The sequence below is a fragment of the Lissotriton vulgaris genome, chromosome 2_1 (genome assembly GCF_964263255.1).
Source record: "Lissotriton vulgaris chromosome 2_1, aLisVul1.2, whole genome shotgun sequence".
NCBI lineage: Eukaryota > Metazoa > Chordata > Amphibia > Caudata > Salamandridae > Lissotriton > Lissotriton vulgaris.
The window spans coordinates 2,121,234,883-2,121,247,456 of record NC_141687.1 but is presented as its reverse complement, the minus strand read 5'-3'; the positions used below and the strand labels follow the sequence as shown (position 1 = coordinate 2,121,247,456).

At 42.2% G+C, this 12,574-nt stretch overlaps 1 protein-coding gene across 2 annotated transcripts in view; it reads right to left on the bottom strand.

The window, feature by feature from the left end:
- The window catches only part of TM2D3 (TM2 domain containing 3), a 69,176-nt gene that overhangs the window by 35,529 nt on the left and 21,073 nt on the right, over window positions 1–12,574 (bottom strand). The window lies entirely within an intron of this gene.

Below are 12,574 nucleotides of genomic sequence, written 5' to 3'. Positions count from 1 at the left end.
CAAAATGGCTAATAAAAAAAGATTTTCTAGATACTGTATTACTAAACAAGACTGGGCTAAAACCGCATACAATATTAAATACATTACAATACGAACTCTGACCCAGTTTGCTACAAAATTATTTTAAAAATTATGAAGGGCACTAGTAATATCGTATGGCACTATGCATCATTTTACATCAGCAATGGTCCATCAAAACACAGAAAGGGCATCTGATGGGCAATAGAAATATCAGGTATGGCCCTTGTAACTGCTGTCTGCATTATGGCAAAGTATCAGCGCAGTGTGAATTGTCAAATTAGTATTCGAATGTGATCTGTAGGCTAGGCTGTTCTAGTCCCTAGTTATCTTCTCCACAATATTCAAGATCACAAGTAGAAGAACATATTCATTTTAAACAAGCTAAATAGGTACAGCAGCCATGTAACAAAGATTAACCAACTCCTTAACAGTGGGAGGGACATTTTCTGCCTTTTCAATCTAAGCTTGTGCAATCCAAATTTTACGGGGCCTAGCAAAGATTACTGTGAGAAAATGGGTTACTGGTTGTGGGCGATGAAACCCTTCTCAAACAGCAATCACAGTTCTCATCAGGGTGAGGAACAAGCCAACCCCAAATTAACCTGTGCTCAGCCTTTGGTAGCTTTGCACAAAGCAGTCAGGCTTAATTATGATGTAGTGTGTGAAGTATGTATGCAGCACTACAAACAGCAATAATGTGAAAACAGAACACAAGAAAAATCCCACACCAATTTATAAAAGTAGTATACATGTTAATAAATAAATAAATAAAGACCAAAACAACAAAAATCAAAATCAGTAGAACTGGTGATATGATATTTTAAAGTTTTCAGCGAACTTAACGCCAAAAATAACAAAAGCGCCAATCATGGATATCTGGTTGTGCCAGACAGTGATGAATCACAAGTTCAGACCGACCGTGATGGAGCACGGGCTGGCAACAGGGACCCAGTTAGGCCCGCTGAACAAGAGTACTTTAACTCCTGATTGCGGAGTGAAGCGAGTTCAAACATTGAGGATGAGTTTTGTAGCAGTAGGGAGGTATCAGCTTCAAGGAGCTGTGATGTGAGGTCCTACAGAGTCGTCAAGGAGGTTTTGAGATGCGTAATCTGGCATTGAAGTTGTGACGCTCAGTCCTGGCGATGCATCAGTTTCAAAGAACTGTGAGGTTGTGATGCAAGCAGCAGGGTCGATGCAGAGTCCTTGTGCTAGGAGAAGCCGCACAACAGAGGCGTTGCATCAGTTCTACTCGGAATTGTGCCGCACAGCAGATGTGATGAGTCTATTCTGCTGGATCCACAGATGGGTTGGTGGAGCACCTTCAGGCCCAATTCCAGGGATGCAAGACTGGAGTGGTACCACATGGCAGGGTAGGACTCAGATGGCAGAGTAGAGGTGCTGGGAATCACGGTTGTTGGAGCCTTTACTCCCTGTGGCAAGTCAGGAGGCCAGCCAACTGGCCCTTGGGGTCACTCGAAGGTCCTGGGTTCAACAGATACAGTTGCAGTGCTTCTAACTCAGGCAAGAGAGCAGCAGGGCAGAGTAGCAGGGCAGAACAGCAGGGCAGCTGCCCTTCAACGCAGAAGTCGAGCAGAGTGGCAGTCCTTTCAGCAGCACAACAGTCATCCCTCCTGGTACAGTATGCACTGGTTCAGAAATGTACTGAAGAGTTGGTGACTGGGGTCCAGTATTTATACCTGGGCCTTCCAATGAAATGGGAGAGACTTCTAACATTTCCCCCTTGAAGTCCACAGGCATCCTGCCTTCCCTGTCCTGGCTAAAGACCAACTACAGGGAATATGCAGTGCTTTGTGTTTAGGCAGGACACATCCTATTCAAGTGAAAGTAGGGCTGTACCCAGCTCTGTTCTGCTAAACTGCTAGTGAAGGCCTATCCAGGAACACCTGAGCTCTCTATTGTGTGCCACTGTCTAGGAGGAATGCACAAACCCCAACTGGCAGCTATACCTAGTCATGTGACCCAGAGACTGTCTACAAGTATGAATGACTAAGGTAGGAAAACGCCAACTTTCTAAAAGTGAGATTTTAAAAATTGTAATTTAAAAATCAGACTTTACCATAAGAGAGGATTTTTCAATACAATTCCAAAGACAAACATGAACCGGTTACCGGTTTCCATTTAGAAATTACCACTTATTACATGTAACAATGCAACTCTAATGTTATCCTAAGGGAGATACAGGACTTGCAGTAGTGAAAAACGAATTTAAGTGTTTCTCACTACCAGGACATGTCAATCTAAAAGCTACATGCCCAAATTTTAAAATATACAGCACACTGCTCTCCAGGCTGTCCAGGGGCATAACCTAGTGGTGACTTATATGTATTACAAAGTAAGGTTTCAGTCTGGAAAAAAGGTTTATGTTGCCAGGGTGACATGGCAGTTACAACACTGCACACACAGGCTGCATTGGCAGACATGAGCCATGTTTTAAAAGCTGCTTAAGTGTTTGAAAGAATCAGTGTTGCAGATCCACTAGTAGCATTTAATTTATAGGCCCTGGGCACAACTAGTGTCACTTTATTAGGGATTTATAAGTAAATTAAAAATGCCAATTGGGTATAAGCCAATTATACCATGTTTTAAGGAAAGAGCACAAGCCCTTTAGCACTGATAAGCAGTGGTAAAGTGTGCAGAATCCTAAAACTAGTAAAAACAAGGGAGCGTTGTAGGTAAAACGTTAGGGGGGAAAACCTGGCCAAGGATGCCAGGTCAAACAATTATCCACCATTTGTAATTGATCTACATACTTAAAGATCAGGTCCCTGAGGGTGACTTTTGAAACTTCAGAAGATAAAATGATAAGCTGCTTAAAAAGAGAAGGCATCAGCTGTAAAGGCCTTCATCTGTATGACCTTAAATATCAAAACAAGCAAATACCACAATAAAGAATGCATGAAGATGTACTTCTTCATTTTACCTAAGGGGCAAGATCTACATTCGATTTGGAACCCCATGTCAGTGCTCTTTAAACATCAGTTATGGTTACAACAGCAGAACAAGAGACTCTATAAACCATCACCTCCACCTGTGAAGACTTTTGCAGTTTAACAATACGAGGGTCATTCAAATGTAGGCCCTTTATTACAGAAGCGCCTTCTGGGGCTGAATTCTACTCTTCACCATAGAGGTAGCAAGTACTTCAGATTAGGGCATAAACATGCTATATTCAAGCAGGAACCAAGCACTATCAGGGTTTTGATGTAAACACTTTTCCTTGACAATGACATGTATTTCCTTCCTCTGGTTTGTCTCTTGGTTATATTAAGAGCACTAATAGGCAAATTTGTGTCTGTTGGAGATGGGGCTAAATTAAGTAAATCAACAGCAAGTGCATCATTTAGACTATTAGATGTTAGTTTATGGTCCATAGCCCTACAATCCATTTGCACAGGTGTAACTTGAGAGCTAATACCCCAAGTGCATGCTTCACCCCATATGCAAGTGGTTCTATTATGTGGGAGATTAACTTAGCCTCTTTTGATCGATAGCAAGAACACAACCATAAGACATTTCCAAATAAGCATGAATGTGAGACCTTAACGTGTAGTACAATCTCACTAGGGAGATCGATCTCATGTTCACTGTGCAAGCATTACAGGGGTCTTAAGACAGTTCTTTGGCGACTGATCAATGAAGACCCTGTCAAAAATGTTCACCCCCTTCCATTTGACTGGAAAGGGAGCACAATAGTACTTTATCTTATTTCTTGTGCAATCAATAAAGATGCTTAATGTATATAGTGTTAATTCTGTGCAGGTGATACCTCATGTTACTTAATCCCACACATGGCATAACAATTAATCTTTCCAAATACAGAGTATATAGCCTTGTTGATCCAACATGGTTATATGATCTTCAAACGAATATGGAGGGATAATCCAGAACAAATCAATTCAACCAGCTGTAATACTCAGTCTTCATTTTACCAAGAAAAATTCCAGTTTGCGTTAAGGAGGAAATGAATTTAGAATACCTGGCATTCAATGTGGGAGATGTCCGGATAGGGATCTAGGACTGTAATAAACAAATGTTTGTTTGGGGCATCAGTACATGACTTGTTAGAAGGGGGTAGATCATGTAATGACTGACGGCTAATGTGAGGGACACTGTCAGAAAATGGCAAAAAGTATGGACACCATTTCGAACATACATTAAAATGTTCAGAGACTAGGCACAGCCACCTCTTTTGCTCCAGCAACCTGGAGGGCAGAGGCACTTGAGAGTGGGTCTGAGCGGGATGCAGAAGTTTGAATGACAAGCTGCCCAATGCTTTTGTACCACTAAGCCTTGATGTTACCCTAGTTTCAGCAGGAATACCCTTGCCTGTTATGTCATGCTCTCTTGTGTGGCCATGTTAACGTTATAAATGCATATAAAAAGTTGTTTAAAAAAAGGGGGGTGGTAATCGGTGGGTCGCTGACAACGAAACATAAGATTCAAATAAGAGGTTTTCATTAACTAGCCAATTGGAACTTAAACAGTCTGTCTGGCGCCAGGTGAAACACTGTAGCTGTTGCTGGTAGCAACTTTGCCATCTAGATCAATATTTTAGAGTATGATCAAACAGTTCGCAGTTCCTACAGGAGATTACTATACTTTATGTTCCAGTCACCCTCTGCCTTCAGTGGTTACATTGCTGCTCGTTCTAGGACAAAGGTGCTTAGCTAATTTACGAATCAAAACAATACAATATAGAGACACAATGGAAAACTATATGATTTAAGATTTCCAAACCCAGCCGGGAAAGGAGTTTATTTTATGGAGATAATGTCCAATCTTAGAATATACACAAAATGGTTTGACACAAGCCTGTGCCGTACATATAAAGAGAAAAGAAGAATAAAGAAAGGGTGAAAGGGGTGTTTTTATCAGGCAAAGGAAGAGAGCTAGGACAGGGTACTGTGAACAGATCAGAAAATAGCAATAACAGTATCGCCTGGAGTGAGGTATACACAATCACATTTACTAATATTATTGGTGTAACCACACTCATTAGTGTCGACGTTTCGATCCCTAAAGCTCAACTAGATAAGTGGGATCATCATCAGGACTATTTGATAAAGTATGCCTGAATGAAAAAAGCCTGTTCAGGAGACAAAGAAGAAAACAAAGATTTTTCAATGACTTAAGAGAATTTTGTACATATATACCGACTTTGTAACGATTTACCAGTGCGTGACCAAGTGCATAGTGTTTGTGCCCTAATGGAAATACATGATAACAGCAAGAATTAGCACAATATTCGGATTCGCGGTGCCATGCGTGGAAGGCTACGTCAAGGAACTGTGTCGTGAAGGCGCTAAGTCTGCTAAGGAAGTGATTTCCAATGTGAGTGGTGGTGCCAGGCTTAGTGACTATGGATTGTGGACCTAAAAGTACCCTAAGGGTTATTAAATAAGGAAGGGATTACTCATACCTCAATGTACCGAGGTCAGGGACCTCAAAAGGAATTGAGGGGGATGATCCTTCTCTTCAGGATTCAGCGTAGGTACTAGAAAATGGGATCAGAATGGGGTCAGATTTATGTTTGTAAATCTGAAGGGAATTGCAAACGGTGAAAACTGGGTACATGTAAACCTACCATGTAGATTTTATTTCAGGGAGGTCTTTTATGGAGGTCCAGACACGAAACGCTTATTATAATGAAAGGGTTTCAGGATCCGTTTTGTGACTGCATGAAATGGCAGCTCTAGAGACAACAAATGAAAATGAGGAAAAATTAATAGGCTAGGTGGGGAAAGCATGGTAAACCACCTCCAGTGGGGAAAATAGAGGAAAAAATGAAGGTCCTACCTTACTCCGCTGTTGGTGTATTCGGGGAGTAGTTTGGAGCGTGTAGGCAACAGTGGCCATGCACGAGAATTACCACTAATCTGGCGTTATGGACGCTAAAATGACAAACGGAATCTGTTGTCAGGGCATGGCTTTTTAACATGCCGAGGGGCGGACTGTGAAAATTAAAAGGAAGGAACACTCACCGATTCACGGTGGAGGCACGTCTCACCCAGGGACTGCTGGGACAGCGCCGGATGCGTGTAGGCAACAGTGGCCATGCACGAATATTACCAATAATATGGCGTTGTGGACGCTAAAAAGACAAACGGAATCTGTTGTAAAGGCATGGCTTTTTAACATGCCGAGGGGCGGACTGTGAAAATTAAAAAGAAGGAACACTCACCGATTCACGGTGGAGGTGCGTCTCACCCGGGGACTGCTAGGACAATGCCGGATGCAGTGCAGCGGCTACGGGGCGCCGGCGGACTGAATACAATCTCGCCGGTCACGTGCCTGCTGAAACGAGCGTCACAGTGGATTGTAAAGGCAGGGGCCATTTTGGAATGGATAAAGGTGGGCGTTAACCCTATCAAAGTGAGGGAGTGCACGAAAATAAGCACAGTAGTGAAGATAAAGTGACATTCAAAATTGGTGACAAAAGTTATAAAGTTATTGAATTATTAAAATAAGTTCACAAGTATTAAAGTTGCAGCCCTTTTCACTCTGCATTTAAGGGTACACATATGCGTTTCCATATACCAAGAGTCAGCTTATGGGTCCAGATTAATTGCAATCTCCAGCTTGTAATAGTATACAGTCTAATGTTGTTTGATGGGGAGGACTGTTGCCATTACACAGTCCGGGTACAATCAGAGCAGTGTGGTCCAGTCCTCGCTGCGATTGAGTCCTTTTTGAATTGTATTGAACTGGATAATCGATTTCAGTTCCTCACGGTTCAATATCTGTTGCAGGTTGCCACCTCTCTGGGGTAGTTTAATGGCCTTCAGAACGGTCCAGCGGAGATCATCTGCTGTATGGTTCAAGTGGGCAAAATGTTCGACCAGGGGTGCGTTGGGGGTTCCACATCTTATGCGGCTACGATGTTGGCTTATTCTTGTTTTCACTTTTTGTGTCGTCTGGCCCACGTACATCAAGGGGCAAGGACAAAGAATTGCATAGATCACATTGTGACTGTTACAGTTTGTGAAATCCCTCATGTCGATAGTGATATTATTGTGATTAAACGTGCGCCCCTCCAGTGTCATATCACATACAATACATTGCCCACATTTCGCATGACCTCTTAGTGGGGGCAAGCCCCAGTTTGATTCAATTGTGTTCATGGGTGGTGGTGCTGGTAGGGCCGCTCGGACCAGATGGTCTTTAACATTCCTGCTCTTTTTAAATGCAAACAAGGGTTTGTCAAAGGTTAGTTGGCCCGAATTTAGAGTTGGCCAATGCCTTAAAATTGTTTTGCGGATTTTATTGGAGATAGGCGAGAAAGTCGTAACACAGGCTATTCTCTCCGAACTGGGCCTAGTTTTAGGTTGGAGCAGGACTTCCCTGGGACAATACCATGCCCGCTTCGAGGCATTCCTTACTATTCTGTTAGGATATCCTCTTGCCTTAAGTTTAGAGCACAGGATATCAGCCTCTCTAAAATAATCAATTTTTGAGGAGCAATTCCGTCTTATCCGCAGAAACTGCGAGTAGGGAAGTGAGTCCTTGAGGGCCTTGGGGTGGTTGCTGTCATACCTGAGAAGCGTGTTGCGCTCAGTGGGTTTCCTGTAGAGGCGAGTAAGAAGTTCACCTGACTCATGATAGATCATGAGATCCAGGAATGGTATTTCTGACTTATGATGTGTTAGAGTAAACTGTAGATTGTCACAGTTATTGTTTAGCCAGTGTAAAAAAGAGTTCAAACTGCCGCTCTCTGAATTCCATATTAGGAAAATATCATCTATGTATCTGCGCCACAAGCCTATGCTGGCTATGAATGGGTTAGTATCAGCTAGGATGGTGCCGGTCTCAAGAGCATCCATGTACAACACCGCCAGGTGAGGAGCAAAAATTGCTCCCATGGCGGTGCCTTTTATCTGCTGGTAAAAGGTACCATCAAAGATAAAATAATTTTTCGTCAAGCACAGTTCAAGTAACTGCAATATGAACAGCGTGGGTACTCTATGGGGTCTTGGTCTAGAGTCCAGTGTCTTCTCAACCACTCGTAGAGCCGCTCCCTGGGGAATATTAGTGTAAAGCGACTCTACGTCAAGTGTACACAATGTCTGGGAACTGGGGTCATAAGGCTGATGTTCAACAAGGTTAATCATTTGCATGCTGTCACGGACGTAACAGCATGTGTCAGGCACAAAGTCCTTGATAAAAAAATCCACGTAGGACCCCAATGGCTCTAAAATAGAGCCACAGGACGATACTATCGGTCGTCCGGGCGGGTTCTCAATACTTTTATGAACCTTGGGGAGGGTGTAAATGACGGGGAGGCGGGGACATTTAACATTCAGAAATGTATATTCCTTTTTACTGAGAAAGCCCTCGTCTCTAGCGTCTGTGGTAATCCCTTTAATCAAAGTTTGGATTTCAGCCGTAGGGTTGCGGCCGAGTCTTAAATAGTGTTCCCTGTTATTCAACTGGCGTATGATTTCATTTTTATAGTTATCAATATTCTGCAAGACGATGCCCCCGCCCTTATCCGCACTTTTGATAATTAACTCAGTGTTAGATTTGAGTGAGTCTATTGCTTCCTTTTCACTTTTGGGGATATTGTAAGGAATAAACAATCTCTTCTTTTCAAGAAACTCAAGTTCTTTGAGAATAAGTTTCTCAAATGTAATTATTTCTGGCGGAACCATATTAGACGTTGGTAGAAAAGTAGAGGGGGGGCAAAAAGGAGTATTGCGATTTTGTTCGGGTGCTGGATGTAATTGAAAGAATGCTTTCAGTCGAACCAATCTGAAAAAACGGAGCAGCTCTGTCTGTAGCTCCATAAAGTTAGGACGCACCGTGGCGACAAAAGAAAGACCTTTCTTCAGGAGTTCCAACTCAGAATGTTGTAAAATGTGATTCGATAGGTTAAAAATGGGTAGTGTTTCAGTCAAGCTTTGTGTTGTGGGTATCACCACTGGTAAAAGTTGTTGCGGGTCCTCCGCTCCCCTGGGGCGTTGAACCATTTCCTGGGTTTCTTGGCCCTCCCTCTCAGTGGAGTACCTGGCTGGCCTCTGGGTAAAAAATTCCCTTGTTGTCCCCCACGTCCTCGACCACGGTTGCTTCCTCCCTCACCTGGATCTGAGTTGTCAGATGAGTCTTCAGAGGTGTCTGAAAAGCCTAGTATATTTTGTCGTTTGTTAAAACGTCCCCAGGGTCTGTTCTGAGGATTGAAGTAGGGTCTGTTGGTGTAGAAGTCTTTATTTAGATAAGGGTAAGTGGTTTCAGCGCTATAGTTTTTAATATCCTTTTTGATTTTGTTGGACTTTTTGTTCTGTTCAATGCGATAATAATCAGCTATTGTTTTGTCCACTTGTTCTAGTAATTTTTTACATTCAGCTGTGGGGTCGGAATCATTAATTTGTTTGAGCAGATCAGCAATTTCTGTCTCAAGTGTTTTTAATGTTTCTGTTGCAATATCGATACCGAGTGCCAACCACTGTCTTGAACATGTAGTTCCGATGTGACTGAAAGCCGCTGCACTGCATCCGGCATTGTCCTAGCAGTCCCCGGGTGAGACGCACCTCCACCGTGAATCGGTGAGTGTTCCTTCTTTTTAATTTTCACAGTCCGCCCCTCGGCATGTTAAAAAGCCATGCCTTTACAACAGATTCCGTTTGTCTTTTTAGCGTCCACAACGCCATATTATTGGTAATATTCGTGCATGGCCACTGTTGCCTACACGCATCCGGCGCTGTCCCAGCAGTCCCTGGGTGAGACGTGCCTCCACCGTGAATCGGTGAGTGTTCCTTCCTTTTAATTTTCACAGTCCGCCCCTCGGCATGTTAAAAAGCCATGCCCTGACAACAGATTCCGTTTGTTATTTTAGCGTCCATAACGCCAGATTAGTGGTAATTCTCGTGCATGGCCACTGTTGCCTACACGCTCCAAACTACTCCCCGAATACACCAACAGCGGAGTAAGGTAGGACCTTCATTTTTTCCTCTATTTTCCCCACTGGAGGTGGTTTACCATGCTTTCCCCACCTAGCCTATTAATTTTTCCTCATTTTCATTTGTTGTCTCTAGAGCTGCCATTTCATGCAGTCACAAAACGGATCCTGAAACCCTTTCATTATAATAAGCGTTTCGTGTCTGGACCCCCATAAAAGACCTCCCTGAAATAAAATCTACATGGTAGGTTTACATGTACCCAGTTTTCACCGTTTGCAATTCCCTTCAGATTTACAAACATAAATCTGACCCCATTCTGATCCCATTTTCTAGTACCTACGCTGAATCCTGAAGAGAAGGATCATCCCCCTCAATTCCTTTTGAGGTCCCTGACCTCGGTACATTGAGGTATGAGTAATCCCTTCCTTATTTAATAACCCTTAGGGTACTTTTAGGTCCACAATCCATAGTCACTAAGCCTGGCACCACCACTCACATTGGAAATCACTTCCTTAGCAGACTTAGCGCCTTCACGACACAGTTCCTTGACGTAGCCTTCCACGCATGGCACCGCGAATCCGAATATTGTGCTAATTCTTGCTGTTATCATGTATTTCCATTAGGGCACAAACACTATGCACTTGGTCACGCACTGGTAAATCGTTACAAAGTCGGTATATATGTACAAAATTCTCTTAAGTCATTGAAAAATCTTTGTTTTCTTCTTTGTCTCCTGAACAGGCTTTTTTCATTCAGGCATACTTTATCAAATAGTCCTGATGATGATCCCACTTATCTAGTTGAGCTTTAGGGATCGAAACGTCGACACTAATGAGTGTGGTTACACCAATAATATTAGTAAATGTGATTGTGTATACCTCACTCCAGGCGATACTGTTATTGCTATTTTCTGATCTGTTCACAGTACCCTGTCCTAGCTCTCTTCCTTTGCCTGATAAAAACACCCCTTTCACCCTTTCTTTATTCTTCTTTTCTCTTTATATGTACGGCACAGGCTTGTGTCAAACCATTTTGTGTATATTCTAAGATTGGACATTATCTCCATAAAATAAACTCCTTTCCCGGCTGGGTTTGGAAATCTTAAATCATATAGTTTTCCATTGTGTCTCTATATTGTATTGTTTTGATTCGTAAATTAGCTAAGCACCTTTGTCTCTGATAACTTAGTTATACCCATGGTACTTAGCTATCCGTTGGGTCCCCCTTGTATCATAAAAAGCTCGTTCTAGGACATCATGGATGAGAAGACTTTTGGTAGATGATCATCAGCTATCAGCATCACCCCTCATGCAGCACTTACACACAATTTTGTGCGGGCCCAACTGCCACATATTGCACAAATGCCAAACTACTTAAGTAGGCGCAGGGCAGTTAGCAGAAAAGTCTGTATTGGCTGCCACAAAGCTTCTCACAGAACAGCACACCGTGGTGAACATAAGACATTAAAGACCAAAAATACAAGAGCTCAAGGGAGATTTCCTACAGACGAATGCAAAGAATTCACAAAACTAAGAAACTGAGGTTTTTCAACTGGTTCCCTAAACCTCACAGAATCAGTATTCTGACCTCCACTAGAAGAGAATTAAAAATGGGCACCACTTTCTTTAAAATGTACACGAGGCTTGTTGACGCCTTTTGAATGGCTTTCAATAGTCAATGGACCAAAAATGTATTCCAAAATAACCAAAATAACCTTCATTGCCATATTAACTATTTTTTAATTTGGAGGGAGGTTAGCTCCAGATGCATGGCTTTGTTAACTTTTTGAACTGGATGCAAGCAGGCAATGAAAACTAGGGCACATACTGTAGCACTGGCAAGATCTAATGCACCCGCCATGCATCATGAATAACAGGCTTCTGAAACAGACTACAAACAGCAATTGCATACAAAAAGAGTGTGGTGCTATGCTAAAACCACAAACACTGTGGTTGGAGGAAACAGAATTTCCAACATATGCTCAAAATGCAACCTGTACTTATAAAATAATTAAACTGCTAAGAACCAGGCACAAAAACAGAACCCGTTTGCAGTTTTTGTAAGTATAGCTGACCCAAAAGCGATTGTAAATGAAGATCAATTTCAAAGACTAGGAAACATAGGTACATTTCAATTCACGTTTTCAGTGGAGGAAAAGGCAGTGGGAATAAAAACAGTGTATATTTCCTATTCAAAGTGGAGAAAATCCGTGATTGGTCAACGTGTTGTTAACCCTTACAATGTCACTTGTTGTTAAATAAATAGTCAGGTGTCAGTTAAAAGGTTCCAGACTCTGAGACAAACAGATAACGAAAAAATATAAATAAAGGAAATTAAGCTGCTCCTACTGGTTCATGCCACCCAGCCTGACTACAAGAGCAACCATGATACTCTATAGTTTTCAGTCTCTTGATACTAAAAATCTGTGTATGCATTAATGCAAACAAATTGTTAAAATAAAATTAATAAAAAAGGGAGAATATGTAAAGCTATCTGTTTTTGCAGAGTGCACTAAATGCCCATAGTAGTATAGAGACCCAAAGAAAGTTTTAATGTGAGCAAAAAGAAAAGTTGAGAGTTGCTCTGAATTTAAGACGATTGAAGATAATCTAGTGGCTCGTGCCATTTGTTTTTCAAGG